General features: G+C 31.8%; 1 long non-coding RNA gene across 7 annotated transcripts; it reads right to left on the reverse strand.

The window, feature by feature from the left end:
• Positions 1 to 3,167: 3,167 nt before the first annotated feature.
• Positions 3,168 to 18,999, reverse strand: LOC143252856 (uncharacterized). 7 transcript variants are annotated; one of them, XR_013029212.1, is made up of 4 exons: positions 18,777 to 18,999; positions 15,244 to 15,316; positions 12,941 to 13,081; positions 3,168 to 9,856 (listed from the first exon to the last, which is right to left on the reverse strand). It is a non-coding gene; the product is annotated as an uncharacterized LOC143252856 (long non-coding RNA). The 7 variants fall into 7 exon arrangements; XR_013029211.1 differs by lacking the exons at positions 3,168 to 9,856; positions 18,777 to 18,999 and adding exons at positions 9,872 to 10,197; positions 18,421 to 18,497; XR_013029210.1 differs by lacking the exon at positions 3,168 to 9,856 and adding an exon at positions 9,873 to 10,197.
• Positions 19,000 to 20,422: the final 1,423 nt, after the last annotated feature.

A 20,422-nucleotide genomic window follows, 5' to 3' on the forward strand; every position in this document is an offset into this window, starting at 1 on the left:
TTTATTGAAATTACCTATATATATTTATCTATATACCTATGAACAATTTGAAAGTGATGAAAGGTATATTTGTCATATCAACAAAATAATTAATTTTATGATATTCACAAATTAATTATATGCAAAAAAATGTTGTGTTTTTGTATTAATTAATTTTTTATTAACAGATTATTTTCATAGATTAACTATTATTAACCCTGGTCATTTGCATAATCAAATGTCGTATTACCATAAATTTATATTAGTTATCAAAAGCTAGGTTTACATTTCCTATTTATTTATGTTAAACTTTTTTTAAACAACTTTAACACTGTATTGGTTTGGGTTAATAGTGATTTGTTGTAGGTGAGATAATTTTATTATTACTTATTAAGATGTTGATAATATTATATTAAAATGACTTTTGAGCTTTACCACACCGTTACAATCCATGTCATTACATTCATTGATGCTCTGTCTGACAACCATACATCTTGATAACAGCCTTAAAACGCATTTTTAATTGCAAAGGGTTTTGTTGTAAAGTTACTGCTTCCAAATCATATCTCTTCTCCATTCTGGCTTTCCATGATCTACGTTGTGTAAAAGAACAATAGTTTCCTGACATCTGTTTCAACAGTCTGATGGTACAGAAACCTTTAAGCACTGCATTCAGCAACTTCATTAGCATGTCTTCATACAGAATGGTACGAATAATCGTTTGAGCCATGCAATAGTTTATTGGGTCCATTAAGGAAGCAACATTCTCGCACTTAACTCGTGTTATCTATCAAGATTAAGATCTTTCTTTATAATTTTGTGTACTCTGCTTAGGGACAAGCGAGTGGATTTTGCCACTGACTTTGCGTTAAAGAATTCTCACCTCGAATAAGTCACTGCGTTTTGTTTTCAAGTTTCCTCGTAAATGGTTTTGAATCCAGTTGATCTATATCATTTTACTTTTCTCTGCCGTTTTGGAAAGTCTGAATCCTCGAACTGAACGTGTCTTCGTGAATTGATTGTGAGAAAAAATTATGTTACATGTCTTTACCTAAAGTGATAAATTTTTGGTAGCATTTCATTACCCACACAATTCTATGATATCCGCGAAAACAGGAAGTTCTTGGATGCAGTAAGAGGAGGCCCGGCATGGCCAGGTGGGTAAAGCGCTTGACTTGCAGCCTGAGGGTTGCGGATTCGAATCCGCGTCACACTAAACGTGCTCGCCCTTTCAGTCGTGGGGGCAAAAATGTGACGGTCAATCCACTATTTGTTGGTAAAAGAGTAGCCCAAGGGTTGGCGATGGGCGGTGATGACTAGTTGCCTTCCCAGTGATTTGTTGCAAGTAAGTGATAGACGAGACGGTTTTGTTTTGTTGATGTTTTGTTTAGAATAACATCAAGTGATGTTATTCTACATTTTATACTGTTTGTCTTTAAATTTAGTCTGCTTGAAAAATATCAGAAAATAATAGGTTTTAATTTGAGTGAAGTATTCATTTGCCTATTAAACAAAATGAATTATGGTTATTCATTTCCTTTTGAATAGCTGTAAAATTATAGATAAAACATTTAAGACCCCATGTTTATAAATTGTCTAGAAAAGTACACACAGTATTGTTGGAACAAGTGATTGATAAGTAAATAAATATTTTGTTCTTTTTAAATGTTAAACATGCAGTTACACTGTGTGTATATCTTTTCATATAGAAGATTTAAAAAGTCACATATTTTGAATTATTGTGTATGATGTCTGACAGGGTTTCACCTGGATTTTCCATTTGTTTTCTTCCACTTGATAAATTGAGATACAATTTTAAAGTCAGTTTTATATGTTCATACTAGCTATAGTTTAACAGATTAAATTGTAAATATTTTAGAATCATTTTCAGACATTTATTTAGTGTAGTTCATTGAGAAAATAAAGAATATTTTCGTTTTTGCATAGCTGCAAAGAGTACCTGTAATCAAAACAACCCACTTCATAGTTTTTTATTTTTATTTAATTTTCTGCCCATCCATAAAAATAACTATTTTTGATAAGAAATTATTATCCCTTGAGAAAATATTATTTTTTTGTTATGCTAAAGTACTTCTTTTAATTTTTGTAATGCCTTGGTTGGAAGTTTATTATGGTGTCACATTAAGTAGTTTGATTATTTACTTATGAAACACAGGTTTCAAAACAGCTATAAAAAAAGTTTAAGTATGATTGGTAGAGTAACGATTAGGCTATCATGTTATAATAGAGTAAAAATATAGTTTAAAGTTTTTTTTATAAAATGTTTGTTAACATTTTTCATTTTCTGTATGTTTGTGAATTGTAAAAATATTTTTGTGTTAATTTCTGTAACTTTCAAACAGATAATTTTTTTTCTTCTGTGAGAAAACATCAGACTATACAAGGTAGTGATGGTAATTTTAAAAGGAATGTTCACTATAATTATGAATTTACTATGTCATCAAATTTTATTGAACTACTATTTCATCAATTCATGTCAATAAGTTTGGTATCAAACTTTAGATTATAATTCAAATTTTAGTATTAAATTTTATTTAATTTTTAATTTAAAAGTAAATATTAAAACATATCTAAACATCAACTCTTGTGCATCACTTGGCATGTTAAAAGCAGCACTGATTCAAATTAGATATTTGTCAAAATAAAAAAGTCTGTAGTTTTGTATGAAGTAAAAATTGATATGTATCCCTGATGGCTTTTTTAGTCATTAACAAGTATTATCACATATCGTTCTTTCGATATAAACCTTCAAGCTGCTGAGTTGAGTTGCTTGAAACTTTATACATTTTTAGACTCAAATACAGCTTAGTTACTAAACTTGATAAGTGGTAGTGGAATTCTGTGGTATTAATTTAGTAATTTATGATTTTTTTTGGTGATTGGAAGTTCATATGTAAAACCTAAAAAGAATTATTTTGTTTCAAGTCCTCCACATAAAATTTTTTATAAAGCTAAGCAACCTATAACAAGCAGCAAAGGTGGTAGTTAGAAGTGATGTTTTGCTGTATTTCTTTATTTACTGTTCTGTGCTTTAAGAATACATTTAGAACTTACTCATACACAGTAAAAATGACATATATAAATAATGCTTAATAATTGAAAAATGAGAAAACATTCCTCTTTCTGCTGATGCCATCATCTTTTGACAGTTTTCCATCTATAGGAAAGACAGTATGATAGTCGAACCCATGATGAAGTGGCTTTGCTGGTCACTCAAAACATTCTCTCTATGCCTGTGTCACTAGCCACTCCACTTAAGGCTGTGGTAATTTATCTTTCTTTGGGTCACACCATCACTATTTGTTCCATTTGCCTGTCTCCAGATAAAGACTTAAAAATCAAGTAGACCTAGATGTTCTTTTAGATCAATTGCCATCTCCAATTCTTCTCTTGGGTGATTTTAATGGACACAGCCCCTTTTGGGCAATGCTGACATTGATGGAAGGAGTCATTCTGTGAAGTATATGTTTTGAGATCATGATCTCTCTATATTCAGTTATGGTTCTTTTACTTACTTTCATAAACCCAGTCAGTATTTTACTGCTGTAGATCTCTTTATCTGTTCACTCTCACTCTATTCTCATTTTTCTTGGAGTGTGAGGAGTATTCCATGTGCCAGTGATAATTTTTCCGTCATTTTGGAGGAAACTGGCCCATGGTCAGTGCCACCTGACCAGTGTGCCATGATGGAAGGTGGACAAAACTGACTGGCCCTCTTTCACCACTCTAATAGAACTTGATCCTGCCATCATTGGTCTGCCATGTGTGGATGGCTGCATATGTCCAGTAATTGACTATAATATCCAGGCAACTGCTCATTCTAATCCTTTGACCTTGAGACGTTTTTCAGTGTATCCTTGTTCACAGTGGAACCTGACCTACCAGGTGGTAGAGAGGACTCAGAAATGAGCTTGAGAAACCTTTCTGTGACATCCTTCTTTTTCTAACCATATTGTTTATCAGCAGATCCATGCCCACAGTTAGCAGGTCAGGTTTCAAAGCCAGAAGGGATCATGAATTAAGTTCACCTCTAGCATCTCTATTTCTACCAGCTCTTAAGTTGTGTGGGATAAGATTCAGAAGGTCAGTGGATTGTACACTTATGAACCACTTTTGATCTTTCTCTCTTATAGCCAGGAAGTTGCCAATGTCCTCAACATTATTAACACTTTTCGGGGGAGCTCTTCATATCTTTCTAGCTTTTTTGCCTCCATCTCAGCCTTCTTGACAGTAAAAATTCTGGGCAAGAGATCGTCATTTTGCTTTTGAGAATTGGGTCAGTTTCTCTGACTACAACTGTCTCTTTCCTGTGGTGGAACTGCAGTGACAGTACATCACTTGGACCCAACAATATTCATTATGATATGTTACATCATTTATATCTTGCCCCTCTTTCTATCTTTCTAATTGTTCTCAGCCAGATTTAGCAAGAGGATGTCTTTCTTGATGCTTGGCATCTTGCTATTGTACTACCCTTTTCTAAACCTAAGAAGGATCCATTATTCCAGCAAACTATCCACCTACTGCTTTGACAACCTGTCTGTGTAAAATCTTGGGGATAATTGGCAGTGCTAATCTTGTTTGGTTCTTAGAGTAAATAACTTCCACTAGCCCACCCAGGGTGGGTTCCAGTGACAGCACTCTCTCTGCCTGGACCACCTTATTTGGTATGAAGCACCAATCAGGGAAGCCTTTTTAATGAGAGAACATTTAGTTTTCATCTTCCTGTTTTTAATCACAAGCTTTTATTTCACACATTAAGCATCTTCATATCAAGTGTATGAGGGCACTGAACATACTCTATTTTCTCTTACCAACCTCTTGAGAAACCAGTCAATGTATACTAAAGATCTATCATGCCCTCATAAGATATAAACTTTAGTTTGGGTCTTTGATCTATGGTTCAGCTAAGCCTTTAGCACAAAGTTTGTACACCAAGTCTCATGAACCACCTCTACATCTTCAATATTGGCAACTCTCCTCGCAGTATGCTGTTAAGCTATGTTTGTTGCCATAGCACTTCACCTGGGATGGTGTCTTCCGTTCTTGGTGGGATGTTCTTTGCAATAAAAGATGGTTCATTATTCCACTTCCTGGCCTCTATATCTAGGTGCACATTACCAGCTTGGGTCTACCATTGGACAACGTTTCTGAATCTGGTGTTCAGCCTATTCCTCTGTGGGCTCAGCCATGGTTTGCCATGGCTTGTTGGGTGCACACCGACTCCCCTTTACAGTTTCTGTGTTCACTGCAAAGTTGTATGCCATCTCTCTTGTTGTGCATCATGTAGCAGCTAACCATTACTTTGCCTGTAGTGTTCACACAGAGTGTCTTAGCTGTCTACAGTCCTAGTAATTTTTTCTCATGAATTCTCACCCTGTCCTCTTTGACATTTTGAACCACCTGGCCCAATTTTTTATATCATTGTTTGTATCTGTTCTTTCTGAATACTGGGCCATGTTAGCATTTTGAGAATGATCTCACTGACACTGCAGATAAGTCCATCTGCTCTGATACCATTATTGCTGGGTTTGTTCCATATATGAACAATTATCTTGTGATCAAAGCTAGACTTCTCACCATATTTTTGACACTCACAACACAACATCCTACATCTTACTGTCTTGCCTTGTTATAACCAAGAGTGGCAGAACCAGAATTTACCATTGATTTTGGAAGCTATTATTGATGATAGTGAGACTGTCTGTCTCTACTGTGTTTTTAGCTTTTATATGGGCCATTAGCCTTTTTAATTCTATTTAGGTTTTTACCTTTTCTGGGATTTAAACAACACCACAAAAAAAAAAGAAATCTCATATTTTAGCACATACCATTTTTATCTTGTTTGATTTTAATTGTTATATATTTGTTGATATGTTTTATTGCTTTTTTAAACTTTTAACGTTTTTCAGGAAATTGTTGACTTTAAAAAAGAAACAATTCCTACTTTTTTTGTGGTGGTGGTGTTGGAATCCCACAAAAGGGTAAAACCTAAATAAAATAGAATTAAAAATGTCAGTGACTCATAAAAAAAGACTAAACATGTTTGCCAAGAAAATAATATTTGGCTTTTGTTCCTTACTTCACATGTAGACATGGAAGATAATGCTTATTCTTGCTAACTTATTCTTTCCATGTAAACATCCATCTACATTATTTTTTATTTCTATTTTGTACTCCTTAACATGCAACACTGAAGATAATGGAAGATTTTGTTTTTATGTAGGTTATTACTCCTTACCATGTCCACATAGAAGGTAAGGTTTATATCTTCTTGTTTATTTCTTGACATGTACACCTAGAAGATAATGCTTATTTCTTTTTCTTCTCCACATGTGTAAGATCATGTTTAGACTTCTTTAGCTATGTCTTGGCATGTACACATTTTGAATAAGGTTTAGTTCTAGTTTTTACTATTTAACATGTAGCTTATTCAGGTTAATATTTTGCCCTAGCTCATTAATCTTTGACTTTTACTCATAAGAGATAATGTTTAGACATAGTTAATTCTTCTTTACCCTGTTCTACTTAGAAAAGTGCATTTGTTCATGGTTTATTGATCATTTCTACATACACACCAATTTGTATCTGGGAGTAGTTGCTCAATTTAATATACATATTTAAATATTACTATGTTTTTCTAGTTTACTACTTTCTCAATTATAACACACCAAATATGTTGTTTAATCATAATTCCTTACTTCTTATGTCACTTACAAGTAAAATGGTTCTTCCTTGTTTATTACTGCTTAGTATATGCACTTTGTAGGTATTCTTTAATCATACTTAATTCTATAATATGTCCAAAGAGTAGATGATATTTCAGTCTAGTTCTTCTTTAGCATGCATATTAAGACCTTTATGTCTGGTTCTCTTTCATCACCCCTTAACATGTACACATAAGAATAAATATTTGAAATATGATATCTTACCTTTCCTTGCATAACAGTTTTTTTTTTACTTGTACTGCCCTTTATGCATGCAAATTTTCATTTGCCACCATCTTTGATAGTCCCACCTATCATCAAGTATTTTCTTATGAGGCAGCTGTGTGATAGCTATCAAATGAGTGTAAAACAATCCTCAATCAATGACAGTGCGACTTAACTCCTAGGACAACTGACTCTCTCTTCATGCAGCTTAGCACAAGTTTACCTCTCAATTGACAGTGGTGGTGTTTAGATGTTTTTTGCTTTCACTTGACTCACAGAATTTCAATCAGTTACGTTTTTTTACGTTCAGTTTTCAAAGCTTTCATTTGTACATGTAAGTATTACATGTCTTCGAAATTATTTTTATTTTTAACTCCCTAGATTTTTCATTATTTCTGCTTATAGTTATCAAGCATTCAGAGTTTAATGTTATATTGCTACTGCTGTTCCAACTACAGTTAACCTTACTTTATTAACAGTGGCTTTAGATCTGCAGTTACCAATGAAAAGCATTATGACCTTGGTTCATCATGAGTTCAGTACTTTCATGCAGTTTTCTAATTTGTCAGAAGATTATCCCATCACACCACTTTCAGGGTTATCTAAACAAAACGATGGCAATATTAACAGACTGTTTCCTCCCCCATTCTAAATCACACTGTAACATTTAGCTTGTGTGGATGTGCTATTTCTTCCTTCTCCTTTCTTGGAGTAGATCAACTTGTTTTGTTTTTCTTGCCCATTTCCTTTGTTTCTTCTTCTACTATTTTAAATGAGACACCTTCAAGCCAGTATTTTTTCTTACACCTCCAACACTCTCATAGTATGGAAGCGCATGCTTTGGCTTACTATTTGTCTGAATTTCCGTTTTTTGCATCAGTATGATCATCTTATGCCTCTGTGAGGTTCAGCTCACAATACTTCAATTACATTTTCTCAATATCAATTCTCCCGGGCCCAACATAGCCAAGCTCGTAAGGCGTTCGACTCGTAATCCAAGGGTTGCTGGTTCGCGCCCGCGTCGCGCCAAACATGCTCGCCCTCCCAACCGTGGGGGCGTTATAATGTGATGGTCAATCCCATTATTCGTTGGTAAAAGAGTAGCCCAAGAGTTGGCAGTGGGTGGTGATGACTAGCTGCTTTCCCTCTAGTCTTATACTGCTAAATTAGGGACGGCTAGCACAGATAGCCCTCGAGTAGCTTTGTGCGAAATTCCAAAACAAATAAACAAACAATTCTCCCATATTTGCTTTACTTTAATCTTCATTCTCCCTTATTCATTTTTTGTATGATGCTCTACAGAGTTCACCTAAAATGTCTTTGGTGGAGATTGATGTCATAATTTTTTCTACTCTCACACAATTGTCCTCCTCTGTCCTTTCCTTCCGAACATCACTCTTTTCTTGTTGAGATCTTTTGGGTCAAGATGCTCTTTTATCCAGTATCTGTTAACCCCAATCTTCTTATAGTAATTGTATATGGCTTCCATTTTTGAGACAAGACTTCTTTGGGGGCCTTCTTGAATAATTAGAAACCAGAGTTAAGTCTGCCTGTTTGCCTACCTCTTTTCCTCATTAGCTTCCTTTTTATTTTGGTGCCCTCCTTAACCTATTTCTCTGTTTCCCCCATCTCCCTCATTCCTCTGCTTTAACGGTTTCTGTTATACAAGTTTTCAAGGTTAATTTTCAGTTCCCTGTCAATAACTTCACTGCCCCTAGTAGTCCTGATGACTGTGTGGTGGGAGACAGGTTTTTGCATTTTGTCATTGTATGGGAGTCTTTTACCACATACCTGTGGGTTCTCTTCAAAGGGTTTTTCTTCCAGTTCTCTCCCTTCCTCTCATCCAGTCTCCTTCTTTGCTCCTTTTGATCCCTCTTTCAGGTTATGTCTGTCCAAAGAGGTTCTAGACCAGTGTTTGTTAACCTTTTTAGGGTCATGGACCATTTTGGGAATCTAATTTGAAAGCTATGGACCCCTCTACCCAGAAAGATATGCATAAACACATAAACAAAAATAATGGAGGAAAAACAATCAGTTTCTTTGCCCTTGGTTCATAGACTCCCTGAAGTGTGTCCATGGATTCCCTAAGTTTAAGAGCCCCCATTCTAGATTTTCATTGCAACAACAATGTGAAGTGGGTTGTTCCTTCTCAACCAGACTTCTATTCCTGTTTGGTCATTGTTCTCAACAAATACTGGATGTCCCATAATTGATGCTTATTCTTTAATTCACTTCCTTGATTCATTATGGAGTCATGCCTATCTCTTTAATGGAATTAAACTCCTAACCTGTGGATGATGATGGTAAAAGTCTTGGAAGCTTACTTCTACATTCTGGTACTTTCTTCTCTTTTTTTCTCTCCAGGATTGTGCCTACCAGTTCTGGACTCTTCTGTTTGGGCTGGCTTTGGTTCTTTATAGGTTTTGTCAGGTAGTCTATTCTTCCCCTCTTGCCCAACCTCTTCAGATAACCTTATTTGGTCATGCTACAGCTTTCCCTTTCTCTGCTTCATCTTCACACATGACTTTTGTATGGTCTTTTGCCATATGGGCTAGACTGTTCTCACAGGTTTCTTTCTTAATTTCTCATTCAGTGCACTTTTCATTAATGTTACTAAAGTAAGTGGTATATCAAACATCAACTGTTCTCACAGGTTTCTTTCTTAATTTCCCATTCAGTGCACTTTTCATTAATGTTACTAAAGTAAGTGGTATATCAAACATCAACTGTTCTTACAGGTTTCTTTCTTAATTTCCCATTCAGTGCACTTTTCATTAATTTTAGTTTACTAAGGTAAGTGGTATGTCAAACATCATTGTTCTTCTTGTCATGTCAGGAATCACAGCAATGTGGAGATATTTTTGTAGGTTAAAATCTATGGTTTGCCTTCTCTAAAATGTGGACCTCCTCATCTGCTTTCATACCTAATTTTGAAGAAAAACAAAAAAGTACTGATATTTTATGTCCCTATGTATTAGAACGAGCTATGTAATCACTGTTGTTGGAATTCTTGAAAGCAGTATGTCTTGCTTTTCAGTATTGGTACTTTTATATATGTTTTTATTGCATTTTTAATATTTCTTGTTTTCAGAACAAAAAAATAGAAGCATGATTTCCTATCCTTTGTTATAAACAAGTCTTTGTTTCACCAATTCAATGGATGAGTACTCCAGCTAGTAATTTGGAAAAAAGTACAGTTGAATGAATAAGGGTGTCAATTTCACAATACTGTGAAACATCAGAAACATTCTTGCCAGGATTGTGCCTGAAAATATTAACAATTGATAATCTAAACATTGATGAATTAAAAACTTTAAATCTCTTTTAATTAAATCCTTAATATTTATGAAATAATGTAGCTGCTCTGATATTATTTAATATTAACATCTTGGTTGTTGTATGGATGAATAATTTATTAGTAAAATAAAAAAGTGTTGAATTTCATATGTCAGAAAATATTAGATATAAAAGTTTAAACTATAATAAAGAAATAAAGTTTTACATTCTATGCAAATTCAGTATTTTTGTAGTATGTCCCATTCATTTCAGTAAACCATTCTTTTATTATATATATTTATGTTTAAATCCTTTTTTGTTATTGCAGAGTGAAGATATTTTATTATTAAGCACCAAGTGAATATTACATTGATGTTTTGCATATTGCTGTTGTAGGAATACAATTTAGTGAAATTCTGTGTGTTTGAGATTCAAAGTTTAGGACACTGACTCCTACATTTTTGATGTTCTGAAGTTTGATGGTCTTCTGTAAAATTAAGATTATTAATTTACAGCAACTAGCAAAGTTTTTCATGTCATTGGTTCCACCCAAAAAGTTAAAACATAGATTGGTATATTTTATGCTTTACAAAACTATCTTCTATGCTGTTATTACTAACGTCTTGCAAAACCTTATTTTTCATTTAATAACTTTTTATTATAAATATAAGGTTGATGATTGATCACAAACCAGAATTTTTCACATTTGCTAAATTGTGTTGGCTTGTCAAATACTAGTAGAGCTAAAAAGAAAAACATACATTAAGTTATAGAATATTTTAAGAATTCATAAACATACAGGCTGTACAAATCTGGTGGATTTCAATATTTACCTTGATAAATTTGACTGTTAGATTACACACTTTTGTTTGGTGGTTTTCAGGTTCAACACCAGTATTGCCTCATAGATCAATCTGGTCCTGCCCACAAAAATGTTTTTATTGTTGTCTTGAAATTGGATAATGAAGAATATACTGCAGTGGGGCCTAACATTACGAAAGAGCAACATGCAGCAGCTTCTGTGGCTTTAAATAAAACTTCCCTTGAATATCCTATTCCAAAGAGTGAAAAAATAAGTCAGGGGCCAATGACTCCTACTGTAGAACTGAATGCACTTGCCATGAAACAGGGAGAACCTGCACTCTACCAGTTGACTGGTCAACCCTATCCAACATTGATGCCCAATTTCAACTTCCATGGGATGTACAACCAACATCAATGCTCTATGTCTGTCTAAAGGTATAGAACAAGCTGTTTTTTGGGGAAGGGACCACAACTCAAGCAGCAAGGCATGTAGCAGCTGAAAAAACTTTGCAAGCATTGAGCAAAATTCCTTGCCAGAACATACAAAGAAACATATTGAGGCTTCTAAAGTTGTAAAAGAAATTCCAGGGCTTGATCCAGAAGCATAATTGAAATCACTAATTAGTTTAGTTCTTGAAATTGCAATGAAAAGAGGCTTTTCTGTCAATTTTGAAGTAATTAGAAAAAGTGGCCCACTACATATATGTATTTTTGTCACCTGCTGTTCTGTCGGAGAAATGGTTACAGAAGGCGAGGGAAATAGAAATAAAATATCAAAAAAGAAAGCAGCAGAGAAGATGCTTGAAGAGCTCAAGGTATTGCTACCATTACCTGTCATGCAACAAAAAGTAAAGATACAGCCACTTGGTAAAAAAAAAGGGACACAACTTAATTAATGTAATGAAATTAGTTTGTGTGTGTGTTTTATTGAAATCAGTTCAAATCATTTATTTGATAAAGTTAATGGATAAAATTGGAACTGCTAAAAGTTTTAGGGTAACTATGTAGTGGATACAAAAACTAGACCTTTCTATTTGTGTATATATATATATATGTATGTCATTATTTATACATCTGTGTCTGTGTGTGTATACAAGCAGGCATGTACCATATAAAAGTAACTACTAATTGTGTAATTTGTAAATCATCTAAAAGTTACGAGTTCCCTTGAGTATTTCTTTAATGCATACAATGTACATTTAATTTTATATTTAATGTAGTATACTTTTGTCAAAACTTGGAATTGCCTTTGTCAAGATAAGAAACTTATAAAGTCCTTGAACTTTATGAAGTTATTTGTCACAGAAAATTATTTGATTTTCTGAATGTGATAATTTCCAGCTGCTGTTCCATTGATAACACAGTAGGGAGCCCACAGTTTTCTTTTCAGCTTAATTAACATAAAAAAATTCATCTCATATTGTATGACATATCTTCTGATATATGTCAATTTCCTGTTGTTAGTAAATAGCTGTACCTATCTTTAGCAAAGCTATAACAAATACGTGAAAAACAAATGCAATAAAAAGGAAAAAAAATTAAATCACTTGAACACTTTCACAAAGGCTTGGTACATGTATAATATATATGAGTTCATGCACACATTTAGTATATAGTATTTAGTATATAACTTTTGATATAGTGTGTGTACCTTCACAGAATTTAGCAGACTTTTAGTAACACGTTTTTTGAACACACAAAATCAGGCTTTTTTGAAATATTTTTACTAAAGATTTTTTGTGAAAATATTGAGTCTGTTTCATTACTAGTCTGAGTGCAAAGTGATTTCATGTACAATAAATAAAACTATTTTTCATCCCAAACATCTATGACTTTTGAATTCATATGTTGCTGTACATAGGTTGTTAAGCCTTTTAAAAGTTTACATGAAGATATCAAACACTTGGCTCACTAAATAAACAACCTACCTCTTTGACATCTTGGTTCCAAAGAGTGTTGTAGCATTTTTACAGATTACAATAGTTGAGAAAACCTCTACGAAGACATTCTGAGCTGTTTATTGATTATTCATGTCATATATTGTAGTAAGAGTTTATAAGGGCCCATTTCTAAAAATAGAAAGAAATAAACAGGGCTACTCTGTTTAATTCAATACATAAACCATATCTCAGCAAAATAAAAAGATATAAGGTTTTTTCTTGTATTCTACATTGTCAATATTGGTAATTTGATTTACCAATTTGTATGAAATTATAGATGTAGTATTTTGATATCACAAATATGTACTACATTAAATATGCCACATGACTCACTAAAATCTAGGTTTAAGTGAGTTCTTTTAACATTTACTTTTAATTTAAGAAATTAACTTACATATTATATTAAAGTTTGAATTATAATCAACAATTTTACTCAAAATTTTCTGACATAAATTCATAAAATTTCGAATGCAAGTCAACAAACACAATAGCATAGCCTTTAATATGTGACATTTCACAAAAGGGTTAAACTGTAATACATATGCACTGTATCCACTAGATCATATTTAACCAATAAAGATTATATATATTAATGAATATTTATTTATCACTTAGACTTGTCTTTGAATTGTTTTTGTTTTGCTTTTTTAAATATAAACTTTGAAGTATGCCAAAAGCCAGTTTAAAATAAGACCATATGTAGTCTTTGTAAGCTTCGAAAAACTTGTTAGTGCTGTTAAGGAGTAATGATATTTTAATGTCGTCATTCCATTTTTTTTAATGGCACTTCAGTTCTGAACTACACAATGCATTGTTTAGCATATCATTATTTCAGTCTTTATCTGTTGAACATGATCATATTGCTTACAACATTAATTTTTTGATGTTATTTCAAAAATATTGTATATAGAGTTAATGTTATACAAATGAAATATTATTATTTATACACTATATTTCCCAAATTTATCTCAAGAAAAATTGTTTTTCTGCATAGATGGGTATTCCTTTTCACGTGTGAGTATATTTTTCTCCAGCTTATTAAATGTAACATTCTCTGAGTTGTGAGTCAAGTAATTGTTTACAGTTTATTACAGTATTCTTATATATTGTTATTTGAAAATACAGTATCAACTTTATATTTGTAATAATTTGTGTTTAAATGGATTCAAACACCACCTACATTAAAAACTTTCTGGACATCATTACTAATGATGAACTGTAATTTTCACAGTTTAATTATGTTTTTAAAAGTATTATAAATACTGTATAAAACATTCATGATTATGTAACTGTATATTTTGATGTTGTATAAGCAAATGTAGGTTTTTGGAGAGGTTTAAGAGGTCAAAATCCTCTGTCCACTTTGTTTTTGTAGAAATCAGTAACTGTATACATTAATGTTACATAACTGTTAGTGTGTCTAAAGGAAAGTTCCAAGGGCAGAAGTACCCCTACCAATTTATTTTTCTTCAGAAATTAATTGTATTATTATTTAATATTACTTAAGTAGGTGTGGATTTAGGAGAGATCAAAGGTGATTAGAAACCCCACCCTATCCTCTGTACTTCCTTTTTTTTCCAAAAATTAATAATTGTATTGTATAAATAGCCAAAGGTATGAGGATCTGAGCCTTTCCATTTTTGTTTCTCAGAAATTTATTTAAAATAGCCATATAGAATCAGAAAAAAGTGTTATCTGTCAGTGTTTTTATTTGATTGCTCTATCAATTACTATAACTTTTATGTGTGTGTTTTTCTGGAATCTACAGCAGTTTGATTATTTCTTAATAAATACAATAATATGAATGTTAACTAACCTTGCCATAGTAAATTTTTGCAACTTAGCTTTTTCCAGATACTAACAATGTGTGGTGTAGACTCTTACACATCTGTTTCCATCAAAGTTAGGAAACCTGTACCTCATATATGCTTGTTACATAATTGTTTTTCATTGTTTGGAAGTTATAATACACACCAAAAAACTGTTTTCATATTATGGATGCCCAGAATAAACAAAGATATGAGTACTATGACTGTATAAATGACGAATTAAAAACAAAATTGAAAACAAGTATTCTATTTATGAATTTAGATCTGATATTTTTCTAAATATAAAAATTATTTAATTATAAAATTTGAAGTGTTTGTCTTTATTTTATTTCATATCCCAACTGAGCTTTCTAATTGATATTATTACTAAAATTACAAGTATAATGTTGTTGCAAGTAGAAAAACAACAAAAGGAATTTTAAAATATCAGTAGGGTTAGTAGATCTCTAGTTGGAACCTTACTTGTCTCTCCTCTCCCACATTCTGGAGTGTCCCTGTTTAGAATTGCAGCCTCACAAAGTATGAATCTCTAATGCTGTTTAACATAATTAAAAATGTGTAACTAATACATTTCAAAATTATTTCACATAAGTACTCCATTTAGCAAGCTCTGACATGATTTTTTATGAACAACTTTATTATTCATTAAATATCATATATTGATTTCTGCATATTATTTGAAAAATAATTTTATTTACAACAATGAAAGAAGCATTTAACTTAGATATAATACAGGCCTGCAATCAAAACTAGTCATTTTTTAAAATATATTATTGATGATATATTGAAAATTTTCTTAGATTTTTGTCACAAATATTTAAAGCTATTGTATATACATACACATATACATATATATTTATATAAATTCTAAGTATTTAAACTGTCTAACTCAATATTTTGTTATGTTTTGACATTTATTGTAAGTCATAAAGAAAAATTAATATTTTCATTTCTGGGCAGTTACAAAGTGTTTTGTTTCTAAACCTAACATTCTATAACCTTTTTTTATATGAACTATTACTCTTTGAGAGTGTGTTATCCAATTCTCAATATTCAGGTAATTAACTTAGATTTTGCACACGTTTTGGTTGAAATCTTGCTATGTGCAATATGAAATTAATTAAACCTATCATGAAAATTCACAGATCAAAGGCCAAGTCATTGGCTTTATTGACTTGCATTTAGACTTTGATTAAACGACTATATTATTAATTTATGCTTGGTATTTCGTATTAAATTGTAGATTACAATTTGGATTTTAGTATTATACATTATTTAATTTCCTAATTTAAAAGGAAGTATTAAAAACGCTTAAAAATCGTTTTCTTTGAGTCACTTGAATATATTGAATATATTTGAGTCTATTGAATAAAGCACTGATTCAAATTAGATGTTTGTGGTGTCAAAATACTAAATCGATAGCTTTGTATGAATTAGGAACTCAAATTACCTGTACTGACAAACTAGAATGCAAAATAAGATCCTCATATCTTTTAATTTTGCTGAGATAAGTCTCATGTATTGAATTAAACACAGTGGCCCATTGGCCTCTTTCAAATTTTGGAAATGGTTCATTATATAAATTTCAATATATAGCATTTGAGTAATCAATCGACAGTTTAAAATGTCCTCCTAGTGGCTTGCTTAGACATTATAAATTATAGTGGAATCCTATGGTATCAGTAAAGTAATTTATGACTTTATGTATATAAAACCTAAAAAAAAATTTCATTTTATAACTTCCATGTGCAAAATTTTAAATTGCTTAGCAACCTATGTCAAGCAGAAACTGATTACTAAATCGTAACTAGGAGAAATAATTGTTTGCTTTAATTCTCTTTATTTACTTTTCTATATTTTATGAAACATAAGTTTAATAGCTTATTTCTGTATAGTTATAATATATATACATTTATAATGGGTCTGGTTGTTAAGGCACATGACCCGTAATCCGAGGATCATGGGTTCGAATCCCCGTCACTCTAAACATGCTCACCCTTTCGGCCATGGGAGCTTTATAATTTGATAGTCAATCCAACTATTCATTGGTAAAAGAGTAGCCCAAGAGTTAGCAGTGGGTGGAGACGACTAGCTGCCTTCTCTCTAATCTTATATTACACTCTTAAATTAGGGGCCACTAGCACAGGTAGCCCTTGAGTAGCTTTGCACGAAATTCAAGACAAACCAAACATTTATAATGTATAATAATTGAAATGTGACTACATTACAAAATACTAGTCAATTAAAACATAGCCAGGACAATGTGACTTTATAAAGACTAAATGTCAGTTTTATATTATTGGATATGGTAATTTGAGTGCAGGTGCAATGTGTCAATGGAAGTTCTATAATGTTAGCCAGCCACAACTCGAAGATCAATATAATAAAATAATAATCATATATAATTATATAACGTTATGAGACTTGAGCTCTTTAGACTAAACCTTTGTATTTTTGTGTTGTAATATGTAATCATTCTGGAATGAAAAAAGCATTATTTATATTTCCCAATTTTTTATGGTGGTTATAAGATCAATCAAAATGACAAACCCCACATAGTTGGGGTAGAGAAAATAACAGATATAAAGTCTTACTTAAAACAAACATTTGAAGTGTATGTAGGAGGTTTAAGAGATTACACAAATAATATTTAAAATTTTTGGAAGTATATTTTTTTAATCATGACATCAAAATCACTTCACATTTGTTCTAGCAATGAAACAAACTTGATATTTTCACAAACAAATCTTTAGTAAAAATACTTCATTAAGAAGTCTGATTTTTTTTGGCACAAAAAAACTTGTAACTTTACTCAAAGCGTACCTAATTTTGTGAAAATACACACAGTGCATTAAAAGGCATAGCATAAATATTTAACGTGTGCAAGTGTATACATGAAGTTACGTATATTATACTGAACCTGTTGCCAAAGGGTTTAATCATTTACTAATAAATCAGTGCTTTGAAAACAGCTATAACCAAAATAATATATATATATATATATCGTTGACTGTGCAACAACCTTAGTAATTACTGTTAGAGGTTCTTATATGTATGAATTAATGCTGTATTCAGCCTTATCTTGAACTAACTCCTTTGGACAAAATTTGTTAAATGCTTGCATGCATATTTAGGAACACCTAAAGACCTTACTTATTTTTTTATGGAAAGATAGAATACAATATGGATTAAATAAAAAGGATCATTAGACATATACATAAGAATTGTATATAATTTCATCCCCTTCTATTCCACAAATAAAACTCCTTTATTTACAGTCCATAAGACTGTATGCAGAAAAACTATAGTATATATATATATATATATATATAATTTTATTCCTATAGTGTTTGTCTTCACATATTTGCAAATTGTCTATCCTTATGCAAAAACTTGGTTTTGCCTACAAAGTATTGCAGTCAATAGAATGCCTAAGAAAAATATTGCTGTATTTGTTGTTGATTTGGGAGCTAATCATGTTTCAGAAAAGTTAAACTTAAAGGAACTTACATATGTGACTTTTGTATATATTTTAGAATTCTTTTTTGTGTTGTTTATCAGTGGTGAGGCCTAAGTTCCCCTCAGACTAACAGCAGCAACCAAACAAGTTCTGTTACCAGACATATGAAGTGTACCTACCTAATATGTTTAATAGTTTCATCCAACAATGGCAACGTCAAAAATGCATGATTAATTAGTGTGTTTGTCTTCACATATTTGCAAATTGTCTATCCTTATGCAAAAACTTGGTTTTGCCTACAAAGTATTGCAGTCAATAGAATGCCTAAGAAGAAAAATATTGCTGTATTTGTTGTTGATTTGAGAGCTAATCATGTTTCAGAAAAGTTAAACTTAAAGGAACTTACATATGTGACTTTTGTATACATTTTCGAATTCTGTTTTGTGTTGTTTATCAGTGATGAGGCCTAAGTTCCCCTCAGACTAACAGCAGCAACCAAACAAGTTCTATTACCAGACATATGAAGTGTACCTACCTAATATGTTTAATAGTTTCATCCAACAATGGCAACGTCAAAAATGCATGATTAATTAAGCCTTCAGTATCCATCATTACTATTCATTGGCAGCATACTAACTGATGGCTAAAGGCAAACATGTTTGATATTTCTAAAGCAGCATTGCAGGTGGTGCTGTTGGCACACTTGATTTGCATGCACTAAATTAATTACATGTTTGACTACACTGCTCTTTATTTTGATGTGCACATAGCCTTAGAATGATAAAAGTGAGGCTATAAGGTATCAAGGTTTAATATCAGGTTTTCCTTTTTCTTTGTTTGGAGGTTGGAACATCAACTACTTTATAGAATATAGTATGATTAGCCTGGAAGGAGGCATTTTTGTCATTTCTGCTAAACATCTTACACAAAACATACAAATTTAATTCTATAAAACATGTTAATGAAGTAATTCATACGACTTGCACTTCCATATATTCCATTTTCTTTTGAGCTATATCTTGTCCAAGTTTTGAACAAAGCTTTATTTTGAGGCTTTGTGTTCTGCTTAGAAGTTTCAACTATTTTAGAAAAAATGTTATTTAATTCACATAGGTTTTTATCAATTGTACACAGTAAAACTTTTGTTTAGTTTGTTCACAATATTTCACCAGGTTTACCTGGTACCTTATGATGCTAGGTAAGCCTGATGAAACGTTGTGAACAAAATAAAGTTTAGTATATAAAACTAATACCAAAACATGCAAATTTCAAATATTTTGTTTTATACAAGGTACAAAATCAATGTTTATTTATAAATGTTCATATACATGACATGAAAATAAATACCGTTGAATATATATTATACATGTAGCATATAGAATGTAGTATACGTTTTCATTTTTAGTATTTTAAACTACAGTATAACAGTCAAATGCAATATTTTCAAGCAGTTTTGACAAAATAATGACGCTTAAAATAATCTGTTACCTAAGTGTAGCATAAATATTTCTAAGACCTCATGGTAAAACTAATTTTCACAGTCTCAGGTTTTAGTGCATAATATTCAAAGTGTTGCTTATTCAGTTCGATGAATGTTCAATCCAAAGGAAGTTCTTGACGTTCATAAACAGTAAAATAGGAGTTTTGAAATTTAATTTCTTGGAGGTATACATGTTATTTTATATACATACATGTAAATTTATCAGAGCTTTATTGAATGTGTTGTGTATACATAAATAGCTATGTTCAAGAATACTATTGTAGCATAAAAAAGTCTTACTTCATTCTACCTTCAATTAGAACTTTTCAAAAAAATCTTTAATTAAAATTAAAAATATATGTTTTTTGAAGGATAGTAAGATGCAGATTATATTTATCAAAATCTGTTTATTTTCCCGTGCAAAGTTGGAAATTTTACTACAGCGAGAGGATCTAATAAGAAGACAGCCAAGAGAAATGTTACTGATGCTATACTGCAGTCAAAGTGATACTCTCGTTCCCAACCAGCAATCAAAGCTACTACCCCTAGAATCAGGAGCGTAGATTTTTTACACTCGATGGGGGAGGTGATTTTTTCAACTGTTCAATTTGCAAATTGGAATCTCTGATTACGAGAAAGAAAGATGTAAACATGCAGTCACATAGTAATCTTGTTGCTACGATACTTCAAGGTTTCCATGT

This window comes from Tachypleus tridentatus, chromosome 6 (genome assembly GCF_004210375.1).
Source record: "Tachypleus tridentatus isolate NWPU-2018 chromosome 6, ASM421037v1, whole genome shotgun sequence".
Lineage (NCBI taxonomy): Eukaryota > Metazoa > Arthropoda > Merostomata > Xiphosura > Limulidae > Tachypleus > Tachypleus tridentatus.